General features: G+C 38.5%; 1 long non-coding RNA gene across 1 annotated transcript; it reads right to left on the reverse strand.

Moving 5' to 3' along the window:
- Positions 1 to 3384: 3384 nt before the first annotated feature.
- LOC117091008 lies at positions 3385 to 17050 on the reverse strand. Its single transcript, XR_004440207.1, has 3 exons — positions 17007 to 17050; positions 13460 to 13530; positions 3385 to 4488 (listed from the first exon to the last, which is right to left on the reverse strand). It is a non-coding gene; the product is annotated as an uncharacterized LOC117091008 (long non-coding RNA).
- Positions 17051 to 22699: the final 5649 nt, after the last annotated feature.

The following is a 22699-nucleotide window of genomic DNA, read 5'->3' on the forward strand; positions in this document are numbered from 1 at the left end:
ATATACCAATAATGATCTAGCCAAGAAAGAAATCAAGAAGGCAATCCCATTTACAATAGCTACCAAAAATAAAAAAGTACCCAGAAATAAATTTAACCAAGGAGATGAAATATCTCTACAGGAAAAACTACAAAATACTGAAGAAAAAAAAAATAAAGATGACACGAACAAATGGAAAAACATCCAATGCTCATAGATCAGAAGAATTAATATTGTTAAAATGACCATATTGCCAAAGCAATCTACAGATTCAGTGCAATCCCTATCAAAATAACAAGGTCATTCTTCACAGAATTAGAAAACACAATTCTAAAATTCACTTGAAACCAAGAAAGAGCCTGAATAGTAAAGACAATCCTGGGTAAAAACAACAAAGCTGGAGGCATCACACATTACCTGACTTCAAAATATATTACAAGTCTAGAGTAACAAAAACAGTATGATGCTGGTGTAACAATAGACACATTGACCAATGGAACAGAACAGATAACCCAGAAATAAAGCCACATATTTACAGCCAATTGATCTTTGACAAAGATGACCAGAACTTATTTTTGGGTAAAGGCACCCTCTTCAATATATTCTGCTGGGAAAATTGGCAGAAGAATGAAAATTGACCCCATCTCTTACCATATAAAAAATTCAACTTGGCCATGCGCAGTAGCTCACACCTGTAATCCCAGCACTTTGGGAGGCTGAGATGGGTGGATCATGAGGTCAGGAGTTCGAGACCAGCCTGGCCAGCAGGCTGAAACCCTGTCTGTAGTGAAAATACAAAAAAATAGCCAGGCATGGTGGCGCACACCTGTAGTCACAGCTACTTAGGAGGCTGAGGTGAAAGAATCACTTGAACCCAGGAGGCGTAGGCTGCAGTAAGCTGAGATTGCACCATTGCACTCCACCCTGGGTAAGAGAGCAAAACTTTGTCAAAAAAAAAAAAAAAAGTCGACTCAAAATGTTCTAATGATTTATGTGTAAGACCTGAAACTATAAAATACTAGAAGAAAATCTAGGAAGAACTCATAGACAAGGCAACAAAAGGAAAATAAGTAAATGGGACTTAATCAAACTAAAAAGATTCTGCACAGCAAAAGAAATAATCAACACAGTGAAGAGACACTCTGTTGAATGGAAGAAAAATTTGCAAATTGTTCATCTGATAGGGAATAATATCCAGAATATAAAAGGAACTCAAACAACTCACGACAAAAACAACAAACAATCCCATTAAAAAGTGGGCAAAGTACATGAATAGATATCTATCCATAGAAGACATACATACAGCCAACGTGTACATGAAAAAACAATCAAGATGGCAATCCCATTTTCAATAGCTAGGAATAATTTACAAGATTAATCATCAGAGAATTGTACATCAGCATCACAATGAGATATAATCTTACACCAGTCAGAATGGCTTTATTAAAAAGACAAAAATAACAGATGTTGGCAAGGATGAGTAGAAAAGATAACTTTTACATGCTGTTGGTGAGAATATAAACTAGTAGAGCCACTATGGAAAACAGTATGGAAATTTCTTTAAAAACTAAAAGTAGAGTAACTTTTTTTTTTTGAGACAGAGTCTCACTCTGTTGCCCAGGCTGGACTGCAGTGACACAATCTCAACTCACTGCAACCTCCACCTCCTAAGTTCAAGTGATTTTCCCACCTCAGTCTCCTGAGTAGCTGGGATTACAGGCCTGCACCACAATGCCCAGCTATTTTTTTCTGTTGTTTTGTTTTAGTAGAAACAGGGTTTCACCATGTTGGCCAGGCTGGTCTCCAACTCCTGAACTCAAATGATCCACCCTCCTCGGCCTCCAAAAGCAATGGGATTATAGACATGAGCCACTGTGCCAGGCCTAGAATTACCATTTGACCCAGCAATTCCACTACTGGGTGGCTACCGAAATGGAAATAAATCAATATATCAAAGGGATACCTCCACTTGCATGTTTATTGCAGCACTACTCACAATAGCAAAGATATTGAATCAACCATCAGCAAATAAATGGATAAAGAAAATGTGATGTGTATAATAAATGGAATACTATTCAGCCATAAAAAATGTGGTAACATGGATGAGCTTTGAGAACATTATATTAAGTAAAATAAGCCAGACACACAAACACAAAAATTGTATGTTCTCACTTATATGTGGGAGCTAAATAATTTGAACACATGGAGAGAGAGAGTAGAAAAATAGATAACAGAGACTAGGAAGGGTTGGGGTGGGTGGGGGTAGGATGAAGAGATGTAGGTTGAATGGTACAAAAATATGGTAAGATGAAATAAATTCAATGTGTGATAGCACAGTAGAATGATCATACTAACCAAAAATGTATTGTACTCAGGTGATGGGCACCCTGAATGCCCTGACTTGATCAGTATTCATTAGATACATGTAACAAATTTCTCATGTACCTCATAAAACTATGAAAAAAAAAAGAAAAATATATATATGTGATTTTAAAAAATGTAGGGGTGCTATGGTTTGAATATTTGTCTCCTCCGAAACTCATGTTGAAACTTAATCCCTAATGTAACAGTATTAAGAGGCAAGGCCTTTAAGAGATGATTGGGTCGTGGACTCTGCTTTTGCAAATGGGTTAATCCATTCATGAATTAATAAATGAGTGGGTCAATGGATTAATGGTTTGTCATGTAGCTGAGTCTATTATCAAAGCCGCTTTGCTTCTCCCTCATATGCTCATCACCATATGATGCCCTACATTGAAGACCCGGAGACTCTAAAGGGAGTCCCCATCAGCAATAAGGCCCTCACCAGATGTAGCAGGTGTTCACTCACTTATAGCAACAAAAATAAACCAGGACAAGAGGTGATTATAAGGAAACATCTCTGGAAACTGACTCCCCAGGTAGATGAAGCTGAGTGGCAGTAATCTTGAGTTCTTCAAAGGTGCTATTGTTTCTGTAGCTGAATGTCATGAGGGCTTTTCAGAGAGCTTTGAGATCTGCACTTCGAGGTGTGAGGGCACATATGAGCAATACACTATGTTAGGGAAGACTTCTGCAGGTTCTGTACCAACAGCTTGAAGGAAATGTGGTGCTTGAGAAGATGATGGGAACGAATCTCCACTACATCCCAATTTCCTGTGATTATCAGGATGTATGGAAGAGAGCCTCAGCAGTGCCACTGGGTCCATGTGATAGGGCCTCGGAGTTTAAGAAAGTGCTTATATGGGATTGGATGTTACATAAAAGTCAAATTAATATACATATATCTAAATACTTAATTTGCCTCTGACCACTAGCAAATCATTCATAGACCAAAAACATTCTATGGGCAACACTGAGCAGGACTGACTAAGTATGTTAGGGGTAAGAAGAACTTTAGATCAAATATAAAAACGTTGCAGTGTTAAAAAATGGAACTGGTTTTAATTTTGATAATCATAAGCAACCAGAAAATTGTAGATGATATTGTTTAAAAGGCTTGCAAGGAGAAATGCAAGAAAACACTGCTGAAAATGATGGGAGAAAAACAAATAAACAAAAAAACCCCAAAACATTGTTTATTCCCCAAGGTGTAGAGACTCTTCAGTACACCCATTACATGTAATCATTCTACTATATCCTCACTTTATGTCATCCTTGTGCAAGTGCTTATATGTGAATAAAGTCCAATCATAACAATGGACCTGCTTTAAAACTGAACAATTTGAGTAACAGGTCCCAATTGTTTTCTTCTCTGGCGGGTAGACAATGGAATGTCACACACACACAAAATTTCCTACAAGGCATAGTCAGTTTTTCTATTAGCAAATTTACTAGACTTTCTTTGTTCATAATTTTTATTCAAAAATCTGTTCAGTAGACTTCAGAGTCTTGCCAAAATTGCTGATAAACCCACACTGTTAGGTTTCCTCTAGAAAAGCCATCGAAAAGAAAAAAAAAATTAAGAAATAATAACACAATAATTCCTGTGAGAAGAAAGGCTATCTTAGACTGGCATGTGGAGGTGAAAGGAGAAGAAAAGGCTAGCCTAGGGCAAAACACACTGGGCTGTGAAAGGATACATTAGAGAAAAGCAGTTTAATTCTGCTCTTTCTTGCTGCTTTCACACTTAATAATACTTAAGGGCAGCCTCCTCTGCAGAGATCTACAAGAATGCTCAGGCCCCTAGTGCAGGTATTCACAGGAGTGAGATTAAGATGAGCTGGAGCCCTGCTCAGCCAATCCTCAAGCACTGAGACCTCCAACCTTTCCCTTCTAAATCCCCAGGGCTGGTGGATTATCATGGATGATAGGTACTTCCTCCTAATACTAACTCACCCTGGGAGTTGAAAGTAAATCAGAATAGGGAAGTTGTTTGGTGGGAAGTTTCAAATGGCAGTGACTGTAGCTGTGGTTTAATAGGGCCTGGCGCTCTTCCCTTTTCCTCTTCCTTGATATCTTGGAATCTAACCGAATAAAGTCTGGCTTTCAGTCTTTCTGAAATGGGAATTATGAATGCAACATTTTAACCTAGGTAAAGAGGAAAAGAAGAATTTATAATTGGGACACAGGGGTATGTATCAGACCCCAAAGGCCTTCAGAAGAGCAGAGGGTCATCTCCACCCTATGTAGCTCCTCTCCACCCTTCTCTCTGTCTGCTTCATTCTTTCTTTGCCTATACTGGGTTTTTTAATGTTGCATGTTGTGCATGGAAGCTGCCCACACTGCGTCACCTCTAAGGAGGATTATAGTTTCTTTTAGTGACAATCGCAAATTGCCTGGAAGTAATTCTGATTGGCCCAACTTAGATCCGGTGTCCAATCCACTGTGACCAAGAATTTGTGGTCACGTGGTACACTATAGTTGCCAGGGTGGGAAGTGGTGGTGCGAGAGATGTAATAATAAAATTAATGACTTCATTGTGAGCCTGGCAGATACTGCCCTCCAACATCAAAAAAAGAGTCCAGTGTAATACTTTATTCAAGAATCAGAAAAATCCGATGAACTCTCTAAAATCAATTCTATAATTATGCAGATCATACTTTTTTCACAAATGCATCCAGCCAAGAGGGGAAACGAGAGGCTGGTTTGTTAGGCTTGGGTTGTTTATCATTTTAAAAGAGTGTTTTGTTTTTTAGATTTTCATTGTTTATTTACCCAAAGAGATGCCTTTTGTCTTTCGTAATTCATCTGCCTAGAGAGTTTTTTTTTGTTTTGTTTTTCTTTCTTTTTTTTTTAAATTATACTTTAAGTTCTAGGGTACATGTGCATAACATGCAGGTTTGTTACATATGTATACTTGTGCCATGTTGGTGTGCTGCACCCATCAACTCGTCAGCACCCATCAATTCATCATTTATATCAGATGTAACTCCCAATGCAATCCCTCCCCCTTCCCCCTCCCCATGATAGGCCCCGATGTGTGATGTTCCCCTTCCTGAGTCCAAGTGATGTCATTGTTCAGTTCCCACCTGTGAGTGAGAACATGCGGGTGTTTGGTTTTCTGTTCTTGTGATAAAAGATCACAAGAATCTAAGAATGACAGTTTCCAGCTGCATCCATGTCCCTACAAAGGACACAAACTCATCCTTTTTTATGGCTGCATAATATTCCATGGTGTATATGTGCCACATTTTCTTAATCCAGTCTGTCACAGATGGACATTTGGGTTGATTCCAAGTCTTTGCTATTGTGAATAGTGCCGCAATAAACATACATGTGCAAGTGTCTTTATAGCAGCATGATTTATAATCCTTTGGGTATATACCCAGTAGTGGGATGGCTGGGTCATATGGTACATCTAGTTCTAGATCCTTGAGGAATCGCCATACTGTTTTCCATAATGGTTGAACTAGTTTACAATCCCACCAACAGTGTAAAAGTGTTCCTATTTCTCCACATCCTCTCCAGCACCTGTTGTTTCCTGACTTTTTAATGATTGCCATTCTAACTGGTGTGAGATGGTATCTCATTGTGGTTTTGATTTGCATCTCTCTGATGGCCAGTGATGAGCATTTTTTCATGTGTCTGTTGGCTGTATGAATGTCTTCTTTTGAGAAATGTCTGTTCATATCCTTTGCCCACTTTTTGATGGGATTGTTTGTTTTTTTCTTGTAAATTTGTTGAGTTCTTTGTAGATTCTGGATATTAGCCCTTTGTCAGATGAGTAGATTTCAAAAATTTTCTCCCATTCTGTAGGTTGCCTCTTCACTCATATGGTAGTTTCTTTTGCTGTGCAGAAGCTCTTTAGTTTAATTAGATCCCATTTGTCAATTTTGGTTTTTGCTGCCGTTGCTTTTGGTGTTTTAGACATGAAGTCCTTGCCCATGCCTATGTCCTGAATGGTACTACCTAGGTTTTCTTCTAGGGTTTTTATGGTATTAGGTCTAACATTTAAGTCTCTAATCCATCTTGAATTAATTTTCATATAAGGAGTAAGGAAAGGATCCAGTTTCAGCTTTCTACTTATGGCTAGCCAATTTTCCCAGCACCATTTATTAAATAGGGAATCCTTTCCCCATTTCTTGTTTCTCTCAGGTTTGTCAGAGATCAGATGGCTGTAGATGTGTGGTATTATTTCTGAGGACTCTGTTCTGTTCCATTGGTCTACATCTCTGTTTTTGTACCAGTACCATGCTGTTTTGGTTACTGTAGCCTTGTAGTATAGTTTGAAGTCAGGTAGCGTGATGCCTCCAGCTTTGTTCTTATGACTTAGGATTGTCTTGGCAATGCGGGCTCTTTTTTGGTTCCATATGAACTTTAAAGCCATTTTTTCCAATTCTGTGAAGAAACTCATTGGTAGCTTGATGGGGATGGCATTGAATCTATAAATAACCTTGGGCAGTATGGCCATTTTCACAATATTGATTCTTCCTATCCATGAGCATGGTATGTTCTTCCATTTGTTTGTGTCCTCTTTGATTTCACTGAGCAGTGGTTTGTAGTTCTCCTTGAAGAGGTCCTTCACATCCCTTGTAAGTTGGATTCCTAGGTATTTTATTCTCTTTGAAGCAATTGTGAATGGAAGTTCATTCCTGATTTGGCTCTCTGTTTGTCTGTTACTGGTGTATAAGAATGCTTGTGATTTTTGCACATTAATTTTGTATCCTGAGACTTTGCTGAAGTTGCTTATCAGCTTAAGGAGATTTTGGGCTGAGACAATGGGGTTTTCTAAATATACAATCATGTCATCTGCAAACAGGGACAATTTGACTTCTTCTTTTCCTAACTGAATACCCTTTATTTATTTCTCTTGCCTGATTGCCCTAGCCAGAACTTCCAAGACTATGTTGAATAGGAGTGGTGAGAGAGGGCATCCCTGTCTTGTGCCAGTTTTCAAAGGGAATTTTTCCAGTTTTTGCCCATTCAGTATCATATTGGCTGTGGGTATGTCATAAATAGCTCTTATTATTTTGAGGTACGTTCCCTCAATACCGAATTTATTGAGCATTTTTAGCATGAAGGGCTGTTGAATTTTGTCAAAAGCCTTTTCTGCATCTATTGAGATAATCATGTGGTTCTTGTCTTTGGTTCTGTTTATATGCTGGATTACGTTTATTGATTTGCGAATATTGAACCAGCCTTGAAGCCCAGTTGATCATGGTGGATAAGCCTTTTGATGTGCTGCTGAATCCAGTTTGCCAGTATTTTATTGAGGATTTTTGTATCGATGTTCATCAGGGATATTGGTCTAAAATTTTCTTTTTTTGTTGTGTCTCTGCCAGGCTTTGGTATCAGGATGATGTTGGCCTCATAAAATGAGTTAGGGAGGATTCCCTCTTTTTCTATTGATTGGAATAGTTTCAGAAGGAATGGTACCAGCTCCTCCTTGTACCTCTGGTAGAATTCAGCTGTGAATCCATCTGGTCCTGGACTTTTTTTGGTTGGTAGGCTATTAATTATTGCCTCAATTTCAGAGCCTGCTATTGGGCTATTTAGGGATTCAACTTCTTCCTGGTTTAGTCTTGGAAGAGTGTACGTGTCCAGGAAATTATCCATTTCTCTAGATTTTCTAGTTGATTTGCGTAGAGATGTTTATAGTATTCTCTGATGGTAGTTTGTATTTCTGTGGGGTCCGTGGTGATATCCCCTTTATCATTTTTTATTGCGTCTATTTGATTCTTCTCTCTTTTCTTCTTTATTAGTCTTGCTAGCGGTCTGTCAATTTTGTTGATTTTTTCAAAAAACCAACTCCTGGATTCATTGATTTTTTGGAGGGTTTTTGTGTCTCTATCTCCTTCAGTTCTGCTCTGATCTTAGTTATTTCTTGCCTTCTGCTAGCTTTTGAATGTGTTTGCTCTTGCTTCTCCAGTTCTTTTAATTGTGATGTTAGAGTGTCAATTTTAGATCTTTCCAGCTTTCTCTTGTGGGCATTTAGTGCTATAAATTTCCCTCTACACACTGCTTTAAATGTGTCCCAGAGATTCTGGTATGTTGTATCTTTGTTCTCATTGGTTTCAAAGAACATCTTTATTTCTGCCTTCATTTCATTATGTACCCAGTAGTCATTCAGGAGCAGGTTGTTCAGTTTCCATGTAGTTGAGTGGTTTTGATTGAGTTTCTTAGTCCTGAGTTCTAGTTTGATTGCACTGTGGTCTGAGAGACAGTTTGTTATAATTTCTGTTCTTGTACATTTGCTGAGGAGTGCTTTACTTCCAATTATGTGGTCAATTTTGGAATAAGTGCGATGTGGTGCTGAGAAGAATGTATATTCTGTTGATTTGGGGTGGAGAGTTCTATAGATGTCTATTAGGTCCGCTTGGTGCAGAGATGAGTTCAATTCCTGGATATCCTTGTTAACTTTCTGTCTCGTTGATCTGTCTACTGTTGACAGTGGAGTGTTGAAATCTCCCATTATTATTGTATGGGAGTCTAAGTCTCTTTGTAAGTCTCTAAGGACTTGCTTCATGAATTTGAGTGCTCCTGTATTGGGTGCATATATATTTAGGAGAGTTAGCTCTTCCTGTTGAATTGATCCCTTTACCATTAAGTAATGGCCTTCTTTGTCTCTTTTGATCTTTGATGGTTTAAAGTTTATTTTATCAGAGACTAGGATTGCAACCCCTGTTTTTTTTTGTTCTCCATTTGCTTGGTAGATCTTCCTCCATCCCTTTATTTTGAGCCTATGTATGTCTCTGCATGTGAGATGGGTCTCCTGAATACAGTAGACTGATGGGTCTTGACTCTTTATCCAATTTGCCAGTCTGTGTCTTTTAATTGGAGCATTTAGTCCATTAACATTTAAGGTTAATATTGTTATGTGTGAACTCGACCCTGTCATTATGATATTAACTGGTTATTTTGCTCGTTAGTTGATGCAGTTTCTTCCTAGCCTCGATGGTCTTTACATTTTGGCATGTTTTTGCAATGGCTGGTACCGGTTGTTCCTTTCCATGTTTAGGGCTTCCTTCAGGGTCTCTTGTAAGGCAGGCCTGGTGGTGACAAAATCTCTAAGCATTTGCTTATCTGTAAAGGATTTTCTTTCTCCTTCACTTATGAAACTTAGTTTGGCTGGATATGAAATTCTGGGTTTAAAATTCTTTTCTTTAAGAATGTTGAATATTGGCCCCCACTCTCTTCTGGCTTGTAGAGTTTCTGCCGAGAGGTCTGCTGTTAGTCTGATGGGCTTCCCTTTGTGGGTAACCGACCTTTCTCTCTGGCCGCCCTTAAGATTTTTTCCTCATTTCAACTTTGGTAAATCTGGCAATTATGTGTCTTGGAGTTGCTCTTCTCGAGGAGTATCTTTGTGGTGTTTCTGTATTTCCTGAATTTGAATGTTGGCCTGCCCTACTAGGTTGGGGAAGTTCTCCTGGATGATATCCTGAAGAGTGTTTTCCAACTTGGTTCCATTTTCCCCCTCACTTTCAGGCATCCCAATCAGATGTAGATTTGGTCTTTTTACATAATCCCATACTTCTTGCAGGCTTTGTTCATTTCTTTTTCTTCTTTTTTCTTTTGGTTTCTCTTCTCGCTTCATTTCATTCATTTGATCCTCAATCGCTGATACTCTTTCTTCCAGTTGATCGAGTCGGTTACTGAAGCTTGTGGATTTGTCACGTATTTCTCGTGTCATGGTGTTCATCTCTGTCATTTCATTTATGACCTTCTCTGCATTAATTATTCTAGCTATCAATTCTTCCACTCTTTTTTCAAAACTTTTAGTTTCTTTGCGCTGAGTACGTAATTCCTCCTTTAGCTCTGAGAAGTTTGATGGACTGAAGCCTTCTTCTCTCATTTCGTCAAAGTCATTCTCTGACCAGCTTTGATCCATTGCTGGCGATGAGCTGCACTCCTTTGCAGGGGGAGATGCGCTGTTATTTCTTGAATTTCCAGCTTTTCTGCCATGCTTCTTCCCCATCTTCGTGGTTTTATCTGCCTCTGGTCTTTGATGATGGTGACATACTGATGGGGTTTTGGTATAGGTGTTCTTCTTGTTTGATAGTTTTCCTTCTAATAGTCAGGACCCTCAGCTGTAGGTCTGTTGGAGATTGCTTGAGGTCCACTCCAGACCCTGTTTGCCTGGGTATCAGCAGCAGAGGTTGCAGAAGATAGAATATTGCTGAACAGCGAGTGTACCTGTCTGATTCTTACTTTGGAAGCTTCCTCTCAGGGGTGTACTCCACCCTGTGAGGTGTGGGGTGTCAGACTGCCCCTAGTGGGGGATGTCTCCCAGTTAGGCTACTCAGGGGTCAGGGACCCACTTGAGCAGGCAGTCTGTCCATTCTCAGATCTCAACCTCCGTGTTGGGAGATCCACTGCTCTCTTCAAAGCTGTCAGACAGAGTCATTCGTGTCTGCACAGGCCTCTGTTGCTTCCCTTTTTGTTGTTTAGCTGTGCCCTGTCCCCAGAGGTGGAGTCTACAGAGACAGGCAGGTTTCCTTGAGCTGCTGTGAGCTCCACCCAGTTCGAGCTTCCCAGCGGCTTTGTTTACCTACTTAAGCCTCAGCAATGACGGGTCCCCCTCCCCCAGCCTCGCTGCTGCCTTGCGGTTAGATCACAGACTGCTGTGCTAGCAATGAGGGAGGCTCCCTGGGCGTGGGACCCTCCCGGCCAGGTGTGGGTATAATCTCCTGCTGTGCCCGTTTGCTTAAAGCACAGTATTGGGGTGGGAATTACCCGATTTTCCAGGTGTTGTGTGTCTCGGTTCCCCTGGCTAGGAAAAGGGATTCCCTTCCCCCTTGCGCTTCCCAGGTGAGGCAATGCCTCACCCTGCTTCAGCTCTCGCTGCTCGGGCTGCAGCAGCTGACCAGCACCAATTGTCCGGCACTCCCCAGTGAGATGACCCCAGTACCTCAGTTGAAAATGCAGAAATCACCGGTCTTCTGTGTTGCTCGCGCTGGGAGTTGGAGACTGGAGCTGTTCCTATTCGGCCATCTTGCTCCGCCCTCTTGTTTTGTTTTTCAATCCTTCTGCCTGGAGGCATCTTTTTACAATTCAAACAAATATGACATTGATGACCTAGTCATTTTTACTAAATTAATCTCTAGTTTCTAAAATATTAAGAGCTCTGAATGAACGGTTCTCTCCTACAGTGTTAGAAACACAAAGTCTTAAATTCTACATTTCTTTGGTTTATGTGGAGAAAGAGAATCTCTATATCTCTCCACTCTACCATTCCCACAGTGTAGTCATTAGGGGGCCAATAAACTGATTCATGTTAAGTCACATGCAGTCAGGAGTCTTGACAAATACAGAATTTCCAAGATTGCTTTCTGTAGCATGTATATAATTCTTAGTGCATTATTAATGAAGTCTTAATTCTTAGAGCATGATTTAGGACAAATCACTTAATCTTGCTAGTTAGCCAAAAGAGCAAATGATCAAAGACTGAGCTCACAAGTAAACTACAATCGATTCATGATAAATCAGCAGTGCTTGAATGCTATGTATAAAATCCATACGCACAAGAATCTGAAATATTTCTTCGTTTAATTATTCATCCATATCCTAGACTAAAGAAGAAAGCCATGGGACAATTAGAAGATGGGAACAAAGGATTACATAGAAAATCCAATTCTCAAAGTAGTTCTCCTAATAATGCTGTCCTTTCAAAAATTTAAATTTTGCTCTTCTGCAACAGCAGTATCAAATATTTGGTCATTAGTATATATCTCCTTCATTAAAAATTGATTAAGCCAATATGCTAATCCTTCTCATTGCCTATACAAAGAAAAACTAGTCAATAATATGGTTCATTGCCAGTATCAACACAAGCCACCAACTGCAGGACATCCAGCACATTGAAGTGCTTGCAGTGTTTCCTAGGTCTAAAACTAAACCAAGCCCCCTTAATACTCTTCTTTACCTTCTGAATTACAAATGCGAATTCTATACTATTTAGATAAATACCTAATTCAGGACCAAGAGGAGCATACAAAACTCTAAGGGAAAGATTTACTTTTTCCAACCTTCTAAAAAAACTGGACAGGCCAAGAAATAGAGGTCCGTCATATTTATAGATTCCAATAAAATTTGCCTATTGTACTTAAACAAGCTTTTGGATTTACAATTCTCGTTTCAAATATACTTTTAAGGACAGGATAATACTCAACATGGCATTAACAGAATTTTATTTCCTGTTTCATATTGGATAGACTACTCTAGCTGTAATAGGCTCATTGCCTGATGCATACAGCAAGTCAATACACCAAGACACTGAGTTGTAGCAGAGAAAGAGATTTAATTGCAGGGTCACTGCAATTATTTCTGGATTTTTTTATTTGCCAACACTGAACAAGGAGATGGTAGGGAGCCTCAAATCCATCTCCCTGAAGAGTTTGAGGATAACATTTTTAAGGGTTTTGGAGTGAACTGAAGTGTGGAGATTGTTGATTGGTTCCAGAGTGCACAGTGAAGTCATGGGACAGGGAGATGAATGAGGTGTATTCTTCTGCTGATCTCATTCTTCTGTGGGGGTCTTCAAACTGGTTGCTGGAATTCGGGGTCTGAAAAACAATCTTGAGTGAAGCAGAAGTAAAGTCTTAAAGAAAGATTGCAAAGATATAAATTATTTAGAATAAGAATAGAAATCACAAGAAATGAGAAATTTTACAAAATTTAACAAAAGTCTTAAACAAAAGCCTTATGACTCTAGTGACAGAGATCCTGTCTGTAGGAACAATGGGGATGCAAATTATTTCTTAAACAGCCTATGACCCTCATGTCAGACATCCTCCCTATGGGGACAGTGGGCATGCAAATCAATTCTTAAACAGCCAATGACCCTAATGTCAGAAATTCTACCTATGGAACAATGAGCATGCAAATGGCCAATATATAGTGTTACACGACTTTTAACAACAAGGAAGTGGGCCAGAGTGCAGCCTGATTAATGCTTAATTATAAGTATATTTCTGTCCAGAGCTCGACATGCAATTCTTGTCAACTCCGTGGAGATAGTTTCAACATCACAGTATGAAAGATGTCATTATCATACATATTCCCATTAGAAATTTCTGGGCACAGAAAATAATACAGGCTACCTTTGTCACAAAATACAAACCTGCTATGTAGAAATCAGAGAGCAGTGGCTTGCTTATCTTTCTTGTCCAGTGTCCCTGGTACTAACAGCACCTGGATGATGATGATGATGATGATGATGATGATGATGATGATGATTTTTAACAAGAAATACTTACATCTTGAGAAATACTAACATCTCATTTCAGTGCAGCCCAGGAAGCACTGTAAATTGAATGAAAACTGGGGAGAGGTGTCTTAGATGAAACTGAGGCTATTAGGTTGTTCAGATTTTGTTTTTTGGTGGTTTTTTTCCCCCTTTCCAGAATGGTTGTGGGAAAGACTTGAAGAGTAGCAAGTTTAAAAGGTGTAAGCAGGTCTCTTACATTAGAGATACAGACATTAATTCACCCTGGAGATGGAATGTTAAGAGAGTGGCCTTTTAGTTAATCAAATGCAAAACCATTACGCAGGCTTTATTCTTAGATGAGATTGAATCACACCTGACAGTGTGTGTGTGTGTGAATGTGTATGTCTGTGACCACGCTTTGTAAGTATTGAGAAGGGACTCACAATTGCTAAGAGTTACAGTGGAGGCGTGTATAGGAATAGATTTTGGTTTTGGGGAGCATGAAGCTTATTTGGAGAGAGGCAGAAAATAAGTTTTTTAAGAAAAATTATGAAGATGTAAATATATTTATTTAGAATGAGAAGAGAAATCACAAGAAATTTGAAATGTTCAGAAGTTGACAAATAAAAAAATCCAGAAATACTGCACAATGGCACTTATTAACGACCTTAAAAACGCCATAATACTTTTTTCTAACATATGCATTTTTGCTGTATACTCTGAATTGCCTCTTGATATGACATTGATTTTATAATATTTTCCATAGAGAGAACAGAAAGATAATTCAGTCTTTCCTCTAGATTGATCAAAAATTTTTTTAATTTGGTAGCTTAGAATAATTTATTATAATTTCATTACTTATTGTTTGGGGTATCAAATTAAATTTTTAGGATTGTGGTTAATTTGGGAAACTCTCTGCCAAGTTTTTTGTTTGTTTTTGAGACAGAATCCTGCTCTGTTGCCCGGCTGGAGTGCAGTGGCATGACAACAGCTCAGGGCAGCCTTGACCTCCCAAGCTCAAGCGTTGCTCACACCTCAGGCCCTCACCCCAAGTAGCTGGGACTACAGGCATGCACTACAATGCCCCACTAATTTTTGTATTTTTTGTAGAAACAGAGTTTTACCGTGTTGTCCAGGCTGGTCTCGAACTCCTGGGCTCAAAGGATCTGCCTGCCTTGGCATCCCAAAGTGCTGGGATTACAGGTGTGAGCCACCATGCGTGGTATATTAAGTTCTGTTCATATGAGTCATAGGTTCTGAGGGCAATTTTGCACAATATTATCAATTTAATATGAATTCTCTTGGAAATGATGATTTTTTAAACACTTTGTTATTGATGTCCTCACTGTAGTTGGGATGTATTACGAGTTTGTGTGTTTTCTTCAGTCAGTATTTCTTGTGTGTGCAACTCTTCCTTTTGATTGCACTGTCTGTCAATCCAAGAGCCTACTCATTACTTCCATTCAAACTTATCTTTTCCTCTTATGAGTTACTCTTTTGGATATGATCTGATTTCATTGTGGTTGTTACAATGTACTTCTTTTTATCAGAGTAATTTCTATTGATTTTTATCATTTATTCTTGTGATTTTTCTTTTCATATTTCATTAATTTGAATTTGAGTTTTGGTTCTTTAGTAAATACATTTTAAGATGGCAAAAGAATATCCTTCACATGTATCTACATCAAGAATCTATAATTTCTCTATTGTTTTATTGAAATTTTTCAAACTGTTTTTCTAAATTACAATTAAAATGGAAATATCTTCAACACAACTTCTTGTTCCAAAGTCATAATGCCCAAGGCCATTCTAAGGGGAAGTTTGAAGGAAAACCAATCATAGTGGAAAACGGTCTTGACAGATTACATTAAAATGCCTTACCTTTTCCTCCTCAGCTTTTTTAAGGTATAACTGACAGATGAAAATTGTATATATTCATGTACACAACATGATAATTTGAGATACACACACATTGTGTAATAATTACAAATTAATTAATACATCCTTCACCACACAACTACAGCCTCCTGAGTAACTGGGTATATAGGCACAGGCTACCACACCTGGCTAATTTTAAAGTTTTTCTTTGTAGAAACAGGGTCTCACTATGTTGCCCAGGCTTGTCTTGAACTCCTGGACACAGGCAATCATCCTGCCTAGGCCTCACAAAGTACTGGGATATACACATCAGGCCAGGTGTCCATACATTTTTCATGGGCTTGGAGACTTAATTAAAAGGCAGGAGGGGAAAAGTAGAGAGGAGAACTGAAGCAGCAGGTTTCTAGGTAAACTTATCTTTTTCCTTGTGGGGTGTTTGTGTGTGTGTGTGAAGAAAAAAAACAAAGAGGAAGAAGAAAACTTTGATCTTTCCACTCCAGCACATTTGCTCTCACATTTCCAGGAATAATTTTTAATCTTGCTTTCCTCCTTCTTTTTCCCTAACAACTGACCTTCCAGACTACAGCTGAGTACACTAGAAAGTAAGCATATTGAAATTTCCTTGTATACATGTTATAATAAAAGGAACATTTGGAATATCAGTTGGATTAAGGAAACAACAATTTAACTTAATGCAAGATCCATCTGCTGATAAAATGTGAGGTCACACACTTCTGATGCCAATTTGAAAGATAATTTTTTTTAAGGTTGTCTGGTAACACTTGAAGGTGCAATTTTTTATCTGGCCACCAGGGAGCAGACAAATCCCTTGAAAGAAAGGCTCTTCAATCAAACGAAAAAGTCAAAAACCACAAAAGGAAAACAAATGAAGAGCGTTAATTATCACAAATAAAATGAAAAACACATTTTTTTATTTTGAAAATAAAAAATACCAGAAGGCATATGTTAAAACAGAACATTTCAGCCATTTTCCATCTGACTATATTTAAAGGTTTTCTTGTTCCTCTATTACTTGGAGGAGGCAATGTCTCCCCTCTTTGAAGGCAAACAAGTCCTACTTAAGGGAAAGATGTGCCAATTTACTGTCTACTCCCTAGAATTACTTGACACATCTAAAGAAAGTAAAGGTTGCGAGCTATCATGACAATCTATGACACAGGCTTCCTTAAAACTTCTCTTTAGTCACAGCAAAGCAAGCTGAAAAAAACAAGTTGGTTTTCAGTTTAACTTAGTGTGAAAATGCCAGTAAAGACTCAGTTTACTCACTGGCACATTTTAAAGTAAACGCCAGTCTGTCAATTATAAAATCAATACAATCGTTTTATAAAATTCTTGATTATAGACAATTTTAAGCAAATTATTCTTAAAGAACAAGATCAACATGTTATATACTTAATTTCATTTAAAAGAATCACTTCATGCTATAAAAAAACCTTCCTTGGTTTTATTTAAATATGCCTTCCCCAGAGGATAGAGTCTTCAGTAGATTTAAGTTGGAAAATTCATCTTTGAAATCGGCGTGTTAGTAATCTCCGTTCCCCAGTTTTTAACTCTTACACACTTCTATAAACCCACCTTCATCTTCCTGGAGTGCCAAATATATATATACATATACATATACAATTGTGACATAGTGACCAGCTTTCAAAATTGCCCTTCCAAGCACTGACAGCATTTTTATAGGGCTTGAATACTTTAGTGAAAGGGTAAAGGTCTAGTGCAGAACTTTAGGCTCAGAATGCTGGGTTTAAATCTCAGCTTTACTACTTCATTAACAAATCACTTAACCTCTCTATAATTTCTTTACCTCTTTTGTAAAATGGGGAAAATAGTTATGGAACCTAACTCGTAAGGCTGTTGTGACCCTTAAGTGAGAGAGTGTGTCCAGAATGATATGATCTCTTAATGAACGTTAGTTGCATGTCTTCATTACAAGAGAGGTTTGCAATTTTTTCTTTTTTAAAAATAATTATAATTATTATTATTTTTTAAACAGAGTCTCACTCTGTCACCCAGGCTGGAGTAGAGTGGTGCTATCTCGGCTTACTGCAACCTTCACCTCCTGGCTTCAGAAAGTCATTCTCCTGCCTCAGCCTCCCCAGTAACTGGGATTACAGGCGTGAGCTACCACACCTGGCTATTTTTTGTATTTTTAGTAGAGATCGGGTTTCTACTTTTAGCAGAGACCATGTTTAGTAGAGACGGGGTTTGTATTTTTAGTAGAGACCATGTTGTCCACAATGGTCTCAAACTCCTGACCTCAAGTGATCTGCCCACCTTGGCCTCCCAAAGTGCTGAGATTACAGGTGTGAGCCACCATGCACCAGCACAAGGGAGGTTTTTTTTAAAGCCCCTTCTTCAGCGACTGGAATTATTAACCTGGAAGGTTTTCAGTTAAACAGGCCAGAGGATTCTGAACTTGGCTATGATTTAATGCCCAGAAGTACTTCAAAAGAACAACTGTGCATGACAATTGTTATGCTGTGTAGCCCTGTGCAATTCATTGAATTGTTTTTACAAATGAACCTCTTAATTTGTAAGGAAAGAATATTGATCAGGCAGACAAATACCACATTTATATTGATTAGGCAGACAAATACCATATTTACTGTGGTTTCCAAGCTCCTTCTCAACTAAGAAGTAAGAAGGTACAATCTGAGATGATGAATACACATGTCAAACCCGGTGCATTCAAAACTGAACTCCTGACCACCTGCCCCCACATTCAGGGAGCACCCCCATCTTAATTTGTGGCCACTGCAACCCTCTCCTTGTTTAAGCAATACACAGTGGAGTGATTCCCCTACTTCACGCGTTCTCTCACACCCACATCCGGTCTCTTAGGAAATTCTGTTGACTCAACCTTCAAGGTATAAACAGTAGCTGCGCACTTTGCACTGCTTCCATTGCTGTCATTTCAGTCCTTGCCATCATCTCCCACCTGAATCACCATGACAACTTCCTGCTGGTCTTCCTGATTCCAGGTCCCCCCTGCCCCCGCCCCGCCCCAATCTATCCTCAACACAGCAGCCGGTCTCCAAAAGGAGTTGCTGTCTTTAAAGCAACTCCTTTAAAAACATAAGCCAGACTGTGTCACTCCTCTGCTCAGAAAGCTATAATGACCCTTTAGAGTAAAAACAAAGATTCTTTTAAGAGACTTCAAGGCTTTCTGTGATCTATCTCTCTCTTACTCCTCTGCCACATGTCCTACGAGCCCCACTTAGCTCACACCCCTCCAACCACATTGGCCTCTGAGCTGTTTCTCAGGAACATTGGGTATGTCTACTTTAGGACATTTGAGCTAGCCTTCTCTCTGCTTAGGATACTTTCTTCGAGACAACTGCTGGGCTAATTCCTGCAGATCCTTCAGCACTTCGTTTGGATCTTGTTTTCGCAGTATGGCCTACCCTATTTATTTTATTTAATATTTTCCTTTGTCCGTCAGTATTTATTAGCTTCCAACATGAATATCTGTGTCTGGATCCGCCCCCTGAACCAGCCCTTGTCTTTCTCTCTTCTGTGCTCCTTATTTTTCACTGTCTGTTTCCCTCTTCTGAATTATAAATTTCACAAGGGCAGAGATTCTAATCTGTTTTATTCATCGATGTGCCCCCACTTCCTAAAAAAACTCAATAAATATTTGCTGAATAATTAAATAGGTGGGAAGGAGGAAAAAGTAATGTGTAGAGAGGAACTGAGAAACATTTAAGATGATTTATTGAGTACTGTTCTTACTTGTTTTCCCCTTTTATATAAGATTGGCAAAATGCAAGCCTCGGTTCTATCACCATTTCTTGTCTAGAAGTTACTCTTCAAATACCAGGAGTAGATGGTGAAACACAACCATCATATCACCCCTTGTGTGTAACTGGGCCAGAACAATAACAATAAGAAGAATAGGAGACAATAAAAGGTAGAAAAGAAAATAGCAAATTCTCTGAATGTCACTTCAGAGGCAAGTCAGTAGTTTTCCTATGCTTCAGGATTGACAAGATTCAGAAAGCACTACCCCAAAATATACTGCCTTGGCATACTGACGATTTTAAACAGAAGGAATTTGAGAAACAGCAGGTGCAAGAAGGACTCTCTGAGCTTCCCCTTAAGCAGATCATGAGACCCTCATGTGAGAGGTGCACTCCCCGTACCTGGAGGAAAGCATCCTGATCTCTGAAGATGGAGAGTTGCCAAGAGGAATCTGAAAGAACAGACTTTGCTAAATGACCCCCACTTTACAACACTTAGCCCTTTCTCCTATGATATCTCTTTGTGCTATCAAATTTTCCCACGACTCTTCACTCTTCATCACACCTAGCATAAAACCATTCAATATTAACAGTCTCTTCAGGTCTTTATTTCCTTAGGAAGGCTCCTGTGTCATGTGAAACTTATAGTAAATAAATTAGTGTGTTTTTCTCTTGACAATCTGTCTTTTGTCAGTCTAATTGACAAGACTCCATCCAATGAGCCTAAGATGGGTAGGAAAGAAAAGGGTTTTTTCTTGCTCTAACAATCCAGTTCATCAAATATAAGTTCACATTTGTATTAGTTCTCAGGAAAACTGGTTTGGATCCAGCCTATTAAAAAATTGCCTGAGCAGAAGTTAAAATTGATAATTTAAAAGACCAGTAAATTCAGCAAACATACACTGAGTGAGATATAAACAGTGTGTGAGTTGCGAGTGGGAAAAAAAAAGACACTGTCTTTGCCCAGTAAGTGGTTATAATTGGGTAGGAGACACAAAGATGTAACAGCAATAATTACAATCTTCTGTAGAATGTGATAAATGCTATAATAAAGGTACAAAAATGTCTAAAACAACAATAGGAAAGATTAATTGCGATACTTTGAGATATTCATTTTTAAAAATTTTATTTTAAATATGTTTTTATTTCTTGCAAGATGCTTCAACTAAACTGACCTCAGTCAACAACAGAAAATTGCTATGAGTTTTGTTTTGTGTTATCAGACTCCATTCTCTTAGTTTCCCACTACCTCAGTTGTTTAAGCAATTTGCTTTGAAAAGTACGAACTCCTGAACCCTAAAGCTTTAAGGAGTATGTTTAATCTAGTAATTACCCATAATCTAAAGTGCTAACAAGACTCAATTCAATTCATCTTATTATCTGAGGTTGAAATTAAACAGAAACTATAGTGTAGATCCCATAAAATGCAATTCTTGAAGCTACTGAAATATTGACTACTACTATCTGATTGAATTTCGTTTAGATGATCACAGTTATAAATATACAACCAGAACAAAAATGATGATGAAATTCCTACACTAACATTCCCTATTTCAGTGAATAATAACATTAGAATCAGAAACTTGGAAATTATTGTGACACCTTTCTTTTCTTTCTCTCATCCAATAGTCAATCAATCACATAGTCTTTCCAGTAAATCCCTTGGTCTCTTTACTGTTCTCCTAATCCAATCTACTACTCTATCTTTGTTTTTTCCATTGTAAAATTCTATTTTATTTTATTTTCAACTGTCAAATAATAATTGTATATATTTATGGGATACAATGTGATATTTCAAAATACATATACATTGTGGAATGATAAAATCAGTCATTAGCACATATATTTATCATTTTTTGTGGTGAGAGCATTTAACATTCTCTCTTTCAGCTATTTTGAAACATACAATATATTATTAATAACTATAGTCACCTTACTATCCAATAGAATGCCAGAAATTATTCCTTCTATTTAATTGTACCCCCTTACCTGTTGATCAGTGCCTCCCTTATCCCTATTTACTCCCAACCCCCCATGTCTAGTAACCATTGTTCTACTCTTTACTTCTGTGAGTTCAACTTTTTTAGATTCCTTGTGTAAGTGAGATCATGTGGTGTTTGTTTCTCTGTGTTTACATTATTTCATTTAGCTTAATGCCCTCTAGGTTCATCTACATTGTCGCAAATTACAAAATTTTGTGTGTGTTTTTTTAAAAGGCTGAATAGTGGGCCGGGCGCGGTGGCTCAAGCCTGTAATCCCAGCACTTTGGGAGGCCGAGACGGGCGGATCACGAGGTCAGGAGATCGAGACCATCCTGGCTAACACGGTGAAACCCCGTCTCTACTAAAAATACAAAAAAACTAGCCGGGCGAGGTGGCGGCGCCTGTAGTCCCAGCTACTCGGGAGGCTGAGGCAGGAGAATGGCGTAAACCCGGGAGGCAGAGCTTGCAGCAGTGAACTGAGATCCGGCCACTGCACTCCAGTCCGGGCAACAGAGCGAGACTCCGCCTCAAAAAAAAAAAAGGCTGAATAGTATTCTATTGTGTGTATATATATATATTACACATTTTTAATCCATTCATTTGTTGATGGGCATTTAGATTTCTTCCATATCTTGGCTATTGTGAATAGTAGTGAGATTGCTTGGCTGTATGATAATTCTATTTTTCAGATTTTTGAGGAACTTTCATACTATTTTTCAAAATGGCTATATTAATTTACAATACCACCAATAGGGTATAAGGGCTTCCTCTTATCCATGTCCTCACCAAAACTTGTTATCTTTCATCTTCTTTATAGTAGTCAATCTAACAGTCTGAGGTTTTTATCTCATTGTGATTTTATTTTGCAAAATAAAGCCACACTGACTTTGATGACTAGAGATGTAGAGCACTTAAAAATATGTCTGTTGGCCATTTCTGTGTCTTCCCTTGAAAAATGTCTACTCAAGTCCTTTGCCCATTTTTAATTAGGGTTATTTGTTTTCTTGTCAAATGCTTTTTCTTCATCACTTGAGATAATCATGTGGTCTTTTTCCTTTATTCTCATAATGCGGTGAATTGTATTTATTGATTTCTGTATGTTAAACCAACTTTTCATCCCAGGAATAAAACCCACTTGATCATGGTGAATGAATCTTTTAATGTACTGTCAAATATGGTTTGCCAATATTTTGTTGAGGATTTTTCAGCTATGTTCATCAGAGTAATTGTTCTTTAATATTCTCTCTTTCATTGTGAGGTCTTTGGGGTATTAGTGTAATACTAGCCTTGTAAAATGAGTTGGAAAGTAGTCCCTCCTCTTCAATTTTTGGAAGAGTTTGAAAAGGATTGGTATTAGTTCTTCCTTAAATATTTGGTAGAATTCAACTGCAAAGCCATATAGTTGTGGGCTTTTTTTTTTTTTTTTTTTTGAGACGGAGTCTTGCTCTGTCGCCCGGGCTGGAGTGCAGTGGCCGGATCTCAGCTCACTGCAAGCGCCGCCTTCCGGGTTTACGCCATTCTCCTGCCTC

The sequence above is a fragment of the Trachypithecus francoisi genome, unplaced genomic scaffold, assembly GCF_009764315.1.
Source record: "Trachypithecus francoisi isolate TF-2019V2 unplaced genomic scaffold, Tfra_2.0 Lachesis_group11, whole genome shotgun sequence".
NCBI lineage: Eukaryota > Metazoa > Chordata > Mammalia > Primates > Cercopithecidae > Trachypithecus > Trachypithecus francoisi.